Source organism: Lampris incognitus, chromosome 9 (assembly GCF_029633865.1).
Source record: "Lampris incognitus isolate fLamInc1 chromosome 9, fLamInc1.hap2, whole genome shotgun sequence".
NCBI classification, from domain to species: Eukaryota; Metazoa; Chordata; class Actinopteri; order Lampriformes; family Lampridae; genus Lampris; species Lampris incognitus.
The window spans coordinates 43393245-43405456 of NC_079219.1; the positions used below are offsets into that span (position 1 = coordinate 43393245).

The following is a 12212-nucleotide window of genomic DNA, read 5'->3' on the forward strand; positions in this document are numbered from 1 at the left end:
GGGCGTGGCTAATTGGTGATACGGAACAGGTGTGTTGATAGACAGGGGATCCAAGCTGCAGCTTCTGTAAGAAAGGGAATTATGGGGACACAAGGAGGAGACAAAACCACAACACACCAGGGCACAGCAACACAGCCATACAACATGCAGGCCTGCATACACTAAACACAAAAACAATACGGGACGTAACACTCCCCCCCCATAAAGAGTCAGCCCACGGCTGATGACACCAACAACCCTACCTCCACTACCAGCCCATCCAACAACCAAAACTTAAACTCTAGAAAGGGCATCCGCAAACACATTGTCAGTGCCGTTCTTGTGCCGGATAACAAGGTTATATGTTTGCAGCATAACAGCCCAGCGCATTAAGCGCTGGTTATGGTTGTACATTTTATCCAAAAAGACAAGAGGGTTGTGGTCCGTAAAGACCACCACAGGCTCCGCACTGGAGCTAAGGTACACTTCAAAAAACTGGAGTGCCAGCAGCAGCACCAACGTCTCCTGTTCAATGGTCGAGTAGTGCCTTTGGCAACTGCTAAACTTCTTGGAGAAGTAACCAACGGGATGAACCAGACCATCCGCATCCATCTGTGTTAAAACTGCACCAGCTCCAAGGGAACTGGCATCTACCTCGAGAGAGAAAGGGGTAGAGAAATCAGGTGCACTGAGAACCGGGGCACTGCACAGGAGGGCCTTACAGCTCTCGAAAGCTAACTGGCACTCATCAGTCCATACAAACGGAACCAAGGGACTAGTCAAATCAGTCAGAAGTGCTGCCACTGTCGAAAAGTTCCGACAGAAACCCCTGTAATACCCTGACATCCCCAAAAACCGACGTAACTCACACCTAGTACTTGGCACAGGGAACGCAGCTATAGCCGCAACCTTGTCCTCTAGAGGGCGCACCTGACCCCTTCCCACCTGCTTACCCAAATATGTCACTGTTGCCTTCCCAAACTCGCATTTTGCCAAATTGAGAGTGAGAGAGGCATCAGCCAGTCTCTGGAAAACCGTCTTCAAGGAAGACACATGGGCCGGCCAGTCAGACGAATACACCACCACATCATCCAAATACGAGGTGCAATTAGGCACACCCGCAAAAACGACATTCACCAGCCGCTGAAAGGTAGCGGGCGCATTTCTCATGCCAAATGCCATTACCGAGTACTGTAGAAAAGCGTCAGGGGTCACAAAGGCACTTATCCCCGCAGCTCGAGATGAAAGTGGCACTTGCCAATAGCCTTTCAACAAATCCAGTTTAGTTACATAGGAGGCGGAACCTATCGTATCAATACAGTCATCGACCCGAGGCATGGGAAAAGAATCAGGGACGGTGATTTTGTTTACCTTACGATAGTCCGTACAAAACCGAACAGTGGAGTCAGGTTTTGGTGCCAGCAAACAAGGAGAGCTCCACGGGCTGGTACTAGGCTGGACTAAATCATGTTCTAATAAATAAGCCACTTCCTTCTCCATCAGCGCTCTCTTCGCCACATTCACTCTGTACGGATGTTGTTTTATAGGCCATCTCCCACCCACATCTATGTCATGTTCCAGAACCGTAGTGCGAGTAGGCACATCTCCAAATAGACTGGGAAAATCAGAAATAAGTCTAACAAGGTCAGACTTCTGCTCATTACTCAAATGAGGCATCAGAGAAGGCAGATCCCTCAACATCTCCGAATTGCACAGCCGAGGGGTCTGTTGCTGGAGTTTACTCAACGCCAGGCCATCCTCATCCCACTCGGGAAGAGGAGCGCATATGATCTCGGTCGGCGCTGCAGTGACGGTCGTGAGCACCGCAGCAGGCATAGGCCCACTTTGCGCATCAGGAGACGTCTCGGATGCTCCATCACCTCTAGCGCAGCAGCGCTTCAACATGTCCAAATGACCCTGGCTTTCCGTCTTCGATCGGGAGCTCTAACTACATAGTACGTATCACTCAATTTCCTGTCAATGCGATACGGACCTGCGAACCGAGCATGTAGAGAAGAACCAGGGACTGGAAGCAAAACCAAAACTTCATCACCGGCCTGCAATGACCGCTGGACGGCCCCCTTGTCAAACCTGCGTTTCATACCGACTTGAGCATCAGAGAGACTTTCCCTAGCCATTTGACAGGCCTCATGCAGCCGCTCACGAAAGCGACTCACATAGGTCAGCACATTCTTTTTAACAGGCGAGCTCCCGCCCGTAATCTGGTCTTTCAAAACCTTCAGAGGCCCCCGGAAAGTATGGCCAACTACTAGTTCCGCGGGACTAAAACCCAGGGACTCTTGTATGGTCTCCCGCACTGCAAATAAAGCCAATGGGACCCCCTCGTCCCAGTCTCGCTCCGTCTCCATACAATACTTGCACAGGAAGGACTTAAATGTTTGATGCCAGCGCTCCAGCGTGCCCTGTGACTGAGGATGGTAAGCGCTGGATACCCGGTGCGTAATGGACAATGTTTTCATTACCTGTTCAAAAATGCCTGATAGGAAGTTAGTACCCAGATCAGTTTGTACTATTTTCGGCAGCCCAAATGTAGAAAAGAACTTGATCAGGGCTCTTACTACCGTCTGCGAGGTGATCGTCCTAATAGCAATAGCTTCCGAGTATCGGGTGGCAACGCACATTATTGTGAGCAAGAACTGGTTACCTGATTTGGTCTTCGGGAGAGGACCGACACAATCCACCAACACATGCTCAAAAGGCTCCCCTAATGCTGGAATAGGATGTAGGGGAGCAGGTGGAATCACTTGATTCGGTTTCCCCGTTACCTGACAATCATGGCAAGTGCAACAAAACCTAGCCACATCTTTTTTTAACCCTGGCCAGAAGAAATGCTTTAACACCCGGTCGTAGGTTTTCGTTACCCCCAAATGTCCAGCCCAGAGATGGTCATGCGCTAAGGACAGTATGGACTGGCGGAACGGAACCGGCACCACGACCTGGCACACAACACTCCATTCACAATCTGAGCGCAAAGCCCACCTCCGCATCAGAAGGTCATCCTCCATAAAATAAACCACCTCTTTCGTTTTAGCCGTCTCTGGAGTACGAGTCGTGGCAAAACATTTAGAGAGGCCATTATCTGCCTTCTGAGCTATAATGAGGTTTTCCCTCGTCATTGGTAGAGACTGTGACTCGGGAGGGGATTTAACGCACTCGGACTCATTTTTACATTTAACACTCTTCTCGAAAACATCCAGAGAAGGCACTAGGGGGGAGACAGTCCCCTCAGAGAACACCGGAGAGAATACGGTGTCGGCTAAGTCAATGTCAGGCAATCTCCGTGCCTGTGCACGAGTGACTGCACAAATAAGAAAAGTTTTGAGCCAGCGTATCTGGCTGCAGAACAACTGGGTGATCTAGAACCTCCACAACCGGAGCTACCCTGCCACCCGCAATGTCATTACCTAAAAAGAATGAAACACCTTTCAATGGTAGCGAGAAGCGCACACCCACCTTGTGAATACCACTGGCTAAACTGCAGGATAAGTGTATCTGGTGAAGAGGCACAGACTTGTACCCCATTTCAAAACTCTGCACCAACACACTAGACCCACATGAGGAGCCCTCAGAAAACGGTAACACGCCAGACAATATAAAAGACTGGGCAGCTCCGGTGTCGCGCAAAATGCGCACCGAACGCTGATCAGACTCATCTCCCGAGAGAGAAACCTTCCCGTCCAATAGGAACGGCTTAAACACAGGGTTCACTGGTGAGTCACAACCCCTCACCGGAAGAGTAGTCACTAATGACACCTCTTTTACGCGTTTGGTCTGCGCCATCTTTTGTTTTAAAATTGGGCAGTCTGGTTTTATGTGACCTACACAATGGCAAAAATAACACTCCCGCTCCTTATTGGAAGGGGTCGTGGGGCTGGGCAGACTTGACTGCGCTTTAAGTGGAGCAGGGGAATTAGACCAGCTCTTGTTGTCTTGGCGGGAAGCCCCAAACTCGTCAACGAGGATAGCAGCCTGAGCTAACGTGGTGACTTTCTGCTCATTAAGATACGTCACCATCCTGCTATTTTCCAAGTTGTTTTTAAAATCCTCGAGGAGGATTAGTTCAGATAATGCATCAAAGTCAGTGACTCTGCTAGCCTTGCACCAGTGCTTATACAGAGCTTCTTTTTCACGGGCGTACTCCACAAATGTTTTACCGGGTGGCTTTCGGTGATTTATAAACTTTTGTCTGTATGCCTCCGGCACCAGCTCATAAGCGCGGAGCACGATAGCTTTAATGGCGTCATATGACAAACTGTCATCCAGAGTGAGTGTGGCTATTACCTCCTGGGCTTTTCCTGTCAATTTGCACTGCAATAATAGCGCCCACACATCTCTCGGCCATTTCAGTACGTGAGCTACCTGCTCAAACGCACCGAAATAAGCGTCAACCTCATCCTCACAGAACTGAGGAACCAAAGTAATGTTTTTGGTCACATTAAAGGCTACTGAAGAATCCGCGCTACTATACTTGAGCGCACAGGGCTTCTCTGCTGAGGGGGAAGACTTCACAGCGGCCGCAGCAGCCTCCAACTCTATTCTTTTTAACCTCACCTCCTTCTCTGCAGCTATTTCTAACGCCATCCTGTGTCGAGACATCTCCATCTCTAACTCCAGTCTCCGGAGAGACAACAGATGGGTATATTCCCTCTCCTGTGCCTCACGCTGAAACTGATCCCGTGGTGAAGTGCGCCGTAACTCCTCACTTACACCAGTAGACGAAGGCATGGGGGAAAACCGTGCCATAAATGGCCTATCTGTCAATGCAGAAGCCCCGCCCAACATGGGCTTCCCAAACAACTCCCCCTTATCCTCCTCCCTCTCTTCCTCCCCTTCTCCCTCAGGGCCCTCATGGCCCTCCTTATAGACCTCCTCCGAGCCCACTATAGCAGCGGTCGGGAACCTATGGCTCGCGAGCCATATATGGCTCTTCCGGTGACGGCATATGGCTCCCAGACAATTTTGAGTTGAAAATTTTTTTTTTTTTCAAAAAAATCAGTTTGGAACTGATTTTAAAATACTTGTGATATTTCTTAATAATACTGTGTCATTTTAAAGTAAACAGAAATTAGTTTTGAAGATAAATTTCACGGGTCACGGGTCACCCGTGGGTCGGGTCGGGAACCAATGGCTCGCGAGCATGTCCGGGTCATTGTAAAGGTGAAGAAATCAATTTTATCAGATAGCCAACTAGTTTATCCGCTTCAACCCTTGTAACGGAAAAGATGGCGAAAAGAAAAAAAGACGATGATTACCGTGCATTCCAGGCTGCGTGGACAGAGGAATTTGCATTTGTGGAGAGAGCAGGATCTGCGGTATGTCTAATATGCAATGATAAAATTGCATCGATGAAACGGTCAAATATAAAGCGGCACTTCGATACGCACCATGCTTCATTTGCATCGAAATATCCAGCGGGGGACAGCAGGAAAAGGGTATGCGAGGAGCTACAGCGGAGAGTGCAGACGAGTCAGCAGCAACTACGTGTGTGGACCAAGCAAGGTGACGGGAATTCCGCTAGCTTTGCGGGGGCTTTGGCAACAGTAAGGAATGGAAAGTCATTCACAGATGGCGAGTATGCCAAAACATTCCTGCTTGATGTGGCCAATGAACTGTTTGATGACTTCCCAAATAAAGACAAGATAATCAAACGAATAAAAGACATGCCCCTGTCAGCAAGAACTGTGCACGATCGTAGCATCATGATGGCAAATCAAGTCGAGGAAACACAAATTAAGGACATAAACGCCGGGACATACTTTTCTCTCGCGTTAGATGAGTCAACAGACGTTAGCCATCTATCTCAGTGCAGTATCATTGCCAGGTATGCTGCAGGTGACACACTGCGTGAGGAAAGCTTGGCTGTTTTGCCAATGAAAGGGACAACAAGAGGAGAGGATTTATTCATGTCTTTCATGGAGTTTGCTAAAGAAAAAAAACTACCGATGGATAAACTTATTTCTGTCTGTACTGATGGTGCACCCTGTATGTTGGGGAAGAACAAAGGATTTGTAGCGCTTCTCCGTGAACATGAAAAGAGAGCCATCCTAAGTTTTCATTGCATCCTGCACCAGGAGGCGCTTTGCGCTCAGACGTGTGGCCAGGAGCTTGGCGAGGTGATGTCTCTGGTCATTCGAGTGGTCAACTTTATTGTTGCCCGAGCTTTAAATGATCGCCAGTTTAAAGCTCTGTTAGAAAAAGTTGGGAATCATTATCCCGGTCTGCTTTTACACAGCAACGTGCGTTGGTTGTCAAGGGGGAAGGTGCTCAGCCGTTTTGCAGCTTGCCTGAGTGAAATCCGGACTTTTCTTGAAATGAAAGGCGTCAAGCATCCTGAGCTAGACAACACTGACTGGCTCCTGCAGTTTCACTATCTCGTGGACATAACTGGCCATCTGAACCAGCTCAATGTGAAAATGCAAGGTATTGGAAATACAATCTCATCCCTTCAACAAGCAGTGTTTGCATTTGAAAGCAAGCTGGAAGTCTTTCTCAGGGACATTGAAACAGGTCGTCTTCTGCACTTTGAAAGACTGCAACAATTTAGAGATGCATGCTTAGCAAGTGACTCCACTCAACATCTGGATCTCCAGCAGCTAGCTGGCTTTACGTTCAATCTCCTGCAGTCATTCAAAGCACGTTTTGGAGAATTTCGTGCGCGCACTGGTCTTTTCAAGTTCATCACTCATCCACATGAGTGTGCAGTGGACAAAATCGACCTGACATGCATCCCCGGGGTCTCTATCGGAGACTTTGAGCTGGAAGTTGCTGACCTGAAGGCATCAGACATGTGGATGAGTAAGTTCAAGTCACTTAATGGAGAGTTGGAAAGTCTTGCGCGACAGGGAGCAGAGCTGGCGAGGGAACACAAGTGGACAGAAATTAAAAATCTTCAACCTGAAGACCAGCTGATTCTTAAAACTTGGAACGAGCTTTCTGTGACATACCACACAATGCAGCGTGTGAGTATTGCCGTATTGACCATGTTTGGCTCTACATATGCATGTGAGCAGTCATTCTCGCATATGAGGAACATTAAGACCAACCTACGCTCACGTTTAACTGATGGAAGCCTCAACGCCTGCATGAAGCTCAACCTCACCACGTATGAACCAGACTACAAGGCCATCAGCAAAACCATGCAGCACCAGAAGTCGCATTAAAAGTAAGAAATATTTAATTTATTATACGTTAAAAATACTATATGGCTCTCAATGAAATATATTTAGAAATATTTGGCTTTTATGGCTCTCCCAGTCAAAAAGGTTCCCGACCCCTGCACTATAGGGTCTTTCTCGGACCTAGGGGAGGGGGAAGGATCAGGGGACGCAGCATCGCCGGTGCCAAGCACCTGCTGTTCCACCAACCCATGAACCACTGCTTCCCGCAAAGCAGGTTTACTCAAACTCTTGGACATTGCCATCCCATAATGGGCGGCTATGGCATACAGGTCAACCTTCCTACAGCGGTCAATCAGGTCCGCCGATGGACTACTGATAAACTCATCCAGGCTGAATACACTCATGGTCAATACTACACAATCACTAATAGAACAGCACAAACAGCCAGCACCACCTACCCTCTGTCAGCCTAAACGTACGTGTGCACTACACACCAAAATATGGATCGAATCTGTTGTGGGTGAAAAGGATCAAATATATTAAATGTTATGCTCCCTAGTGGCCAGAGAACCAAGGCGCAACATTTACCACAACAGAACAAACCAAATGTGGGTGCAGCCTCACAAAACCACAACGTAAGCAGGAAGAACCACAACTTAAGAAATATTTATTTAATACCAAAACACAGCAACACAGGGCGCTAATCAGTGGCACCAAATGAACTATAAACTGAAAAGAAAACCTCTCCCCCCTTAACAGGCGTCAAGCGCCCCTAAATACATGGGTTGGTGCCCACCGCTAAACTAATGAAGAATAACATAAACCAGTTTAGACCCCAGGGTGTCTAAACTTACCAACTTACCCAAATGTCCCCTATGAGCTTAAACAAGAAAAGAAACAAAGAAAGACTAACCAACAAACAAACATAGGCTCATCAGAGGTAAACTAACTCATAATCTTAAACAATCAAAAACAAGACAAACACAAAACCCAACCAACCAACCGCTCGCCTCCTGATACTGCCACTACCCAGGAGAATGAGAGGGAACAATGGAAAAGCTAGGACTATATATAGGAGGAGGAGCAGGGCGTGGCTAATTGGTGATACGGAACAGGTGTGTTGATAGACAGGGGATCCAAGCTGCAGCTTCTGTAAGAAAGGGAATTATGGGGACACAAGGGGGAGACAAAACCACAACACACCAGGACAGAGCAACACAGCCATACAACATGCAGGCCCGCATACATTAAACACAAAAACAATACGGGACGTAACAGTCACCCTTAAAAGCAATTGCCAACAGATCGACTGAATGGGAAAAATTCTTATGAGAACAAGCGGCTCTGCCCACCTCAATTGTATTTAAGTGCCTGCTCATGTACAATTTTGACGTTTGGTAAAATCTCCTCTTTTAACTGTCATGTTATCTTTCGATTTCTGTCCAATTCATCTACTGGATTCCCCCCCCCCCTTTTTCTCCCCAACTGTACTTGACCAATTACCCCACTCTTCCAACTCGTCCCGGTTGCTGCTCCACCCCCTCTGCCAAGCCGGGGAGGGCTTTAGACTACCACGTGCCTCTGCCGGTACAGGTAGAGTTGCCAGCCACTTCTTTTCATCTGACAGTGAAGAATTTCACCAGGAGAACATAGCACGTGGGAGGATCACGCTATTCCCCTCAGTTCCCCCTCCCCCCTAAACAGGCGCCCCGACCGACCACAGAAGGCACTAGTGCAGCGACCAGGACACATACCCACATCCGGCTTCCCACCCACAGACATGGCCAATTGTGTCTGTAGGGACGCCCAACCAAGCCGCAGGTAACACAGGGATTCGAACCAAAGATCACCGTAATGGTAAGCAATGGAATAGACCACTACGTCACCCAGACGCCCTATCTAATGGAATTTTTAATCAATTATTTAAAGTAGCCTTTCTTTAAGAAGTTAGTAAAATGTTCAGATTAAAATTCAGCCATACAGAATAGGCTCCATTTTCATTTTTTTCATTCTCCAAAGGTAGAACGAGTAGGATTTGTCAGTTGCAGTTTGTAAACACAACTTTCAAAGTTGGCCCCTCCTCCCCGGCTCAAACTTCACCAGAAGCACGCGCCCCCTGACCGCAGTTGCCAGAACACATCCCAGTGTACAGGCCAACTCTGCATCGCTCTTCATCCTCACCCTTTCCTTCAGTGCTTGCCAGCGGGTGAAAACCAACTCCAGATTCACTCTCGTTTCAGAACGAGAAACACTTGGTGTTTCGCCTCGCCTCGCTATATTTGCATCTTGTTGGCGCCGTGTCCACCATTGTCATAGCTTCCTCTTGGATGCGTACTTACGATCTCGATCTGGCACTGGTCGCTATGTTTTTATACAGTCCCACTGTCCAATGTTAAGACCAAGAAAAATCCTATACACAGCAAAATAAGAAACGGGGTCTCTTGTATATACAGACACTGCCACACACGTCTAGTGGATCATAAGTAATGACTAAGAGGGATTACAGGGGCCCAGCGGTTAGCACTGTTGCCTCACAGCAAGAGGGTCCTGAGTTCAAGCCCCAGGCCGCCCCAGGTCGTTTCTGTGTGGAGGTTGCATGTTCGCCCCGTGTCTGCGTGGGTTTCCTCCGGGTGCTCCGGTTTCAAACAGACATGCATGTTAGGGTTAATACTCCTGCCTGTGCCCCTGACCAAGGCAATGGAAAGAAGAACTGGAGTTGGTCAACGGGGGCTGCAGCTGCCCACTGCTCCTATATAATAGGAAAGGGTAAATGCAGAAGACAAATTCATTGTAAGAATACAATGACAAATAAAGTGGCGTTCACTATTTTTACATGAGTCTATACATTGATTTTTAGGAAAGTCCTACTCGTTCTACCTTTTAAGCACAATTCTTCAAAATATTGCTCTGAAATCATTTGAGATTATTTTTTTGTTGTTTTTTTTGTTTTACTACTTTATTAATCCACCTTGGGGAAATTCTTCTGCATCTAACCCATCCTAGCTGTATAACCAGGAGCAGTGAGCAACCGCCGTGCAGTGCTGCCCGGGGACCAACTCCAGTTCTTCTTGCCATGCCTTGGTCAGGGGCACATCTTAACATGCATGTCTTTTTGATGGTGGGGGGAAAGCAGAGCACCTGGAGAAACCCCACCACAGACACGGGGGAGAACATGCAAACTCCGAGGGCTCTGGTTTCCCCCCACAGTCCAAAGACGTAGGTCAGGTGAATCGGCCAAACTAATTGTCCCTAGGTATGAAAGTGTGTGTGAGAGAGAGAGAGAGAGAGAGAGAGAGAGAGAGAGAGAGAGAGAGAGAGAGAGAGAGAGAGAGAGAGAGAGAGAGAGAGAGAGAGAGAGAGAGAGAGACTTGCGGCCTGCTGGGATAGGCTCCAGCATCCCCGCGACCCTGACAGCAGGATAAGCGGTTGGGGAAATGGATGGATGGGTGGGTTTGAAGTAGGATGAAAAAAGACATAGTCATGTTGGACACATGAGACCCAAAAAAGTAGACTGCGTAGCTCCGTGTAACAAACGCGGATTCTGCATTTCCCGTCTCTACGCAACAGAGGACCGACGGATGACCGCAGTTAACGCAGGTGAATTTAACCATTCTTAGGGAAGTGATTTCAACTTCTATTCACTGCTCGGTAACCAAACATATTTCCAAGACACTGGTTTTCAATCGGACAGTCCGGTTTTCAAATGAGTTTTCTATGTCCGGTCGGAGAAGTTAATCAGATGTCTCAATGTCCGGTACTTCTAACCAAAACTAGCCACAATGAATATGCTGCTCAGCTGAAGCAAAGACTAGTTTAAAGTCGTGTTTGATTCACACAAGCAAGGAGCGCGTGACAGGTTATTGATTTACGCATCGATAGCTCTCCGTGATTTCTTAGATCACGGACGGATATCGGAAACAAAACAATAACAACGTCAACAGCCTATACGTGAGTATTCAAAACATGGTGTTACTGTATATTATAACAGAAATTATAACTACTGTTTCCTATTTATTTATTTTATTCACACACATACATACACACACACGCACGCAGGCACACGCGCGCGGCACCGTATCTTTGGGGTGTTTGATAAGTCTTGCGTGAAAAGATGTGCCTCATGACCAATAATTCACAAACGCAGAAAATGTTCAATTTAGGAATAAAAATAAAATTCACAGAACGTAAACCTAAGAAAACGTGTTACTGTACTGGTGATAGTGTGCATTTAGCAGTAGTGGCAGTCAGAGCTGTTATTTTCAGAGTAACAGAAGGCTATGAAGAGCTGAGGACACATGAAGGGCAACATCTACCATAACACTCTTTAATGGCTGGCGAACAGCAAAGAGACGATCGACAAGCAGCGTTACCTTTCTCTGAGTCGTGGTGTGAACTGCAAACTCGTGAAGAGCCCGGGAGGTATGGTTTGAACTGAGTCAAGGAAATCTTCCCGTTTCAAAGCTACACTAAGATAATATCCGAGATTAACATGAGGCACGAAACGCCATTTAAGACACAGGGTAGTCGTTTAAACAACGCTTACATATACAAATACGCGGAATCTTTTCATTTTAACAGGGAAAAAAATCTACACAATCGTCAATAACCGTCGCTTGCGTAAACTCTGAAAATTCTTCTTCTTGTGTTTTCAAAGTGGTTAACACCCGTAAACCATTGCATTACCGCCATCTACTGAATCCAATTTGCAAAATGCGATTCCAAATTTAGAGCTTTCCACCAGTCTACTGAGACTGAATGTATCAGTAGCCCTGAATCTTTCAGAATATCGATTAAAATACTACACTTCCTACTCTGTTAAAGTCAGCACAGCAGGAAGCAAACTTTCTGCATTGCTTTATGTTTGCACCAGATACATTCACAAAGGCATCAAAAACGAGTGCCCAAATTTAGCCTAGAATCACCCCACTGTTACACCCTATTTTCAAGCCAATCTTGGCGATACATTGTTTTGCACTCGTTCCTATCTGCAAATGATGTCCGAATGTCAGAAGGACGTAGGCTTATAAATGAATAATCCGCGATAAATTCGTTCGAATTGGCTGGATCCAAAACAATCGGTTGAGACAACCATAG

General features: G+C 47.1%; 1 protein-coding gene across 3 annotated transcripts in view; it reads right to left on the reverse strand.

Moving 5' to 3' along the window:
* Positions 1 to 11725, reverse strand: part of ppox (protoporphyrinogen oxidase) — a 139194-nt gene extending 127469 nt beyond the window's left edge. For all 3 annotated transcript variants that reach the window (XM_056285920.1, XM_056285919.1, XM_056285918.1), the window contains exon 1: positions 11489 to 11725. The gene's annotated coding sequence lies outside the window, so the exon portion shown is untranslated. The remainder of the gene's footprint in view (positions 1 to 11488) is intronic.
* Positions 11726 to 12212: the final 487 nt, after the last annotated feature.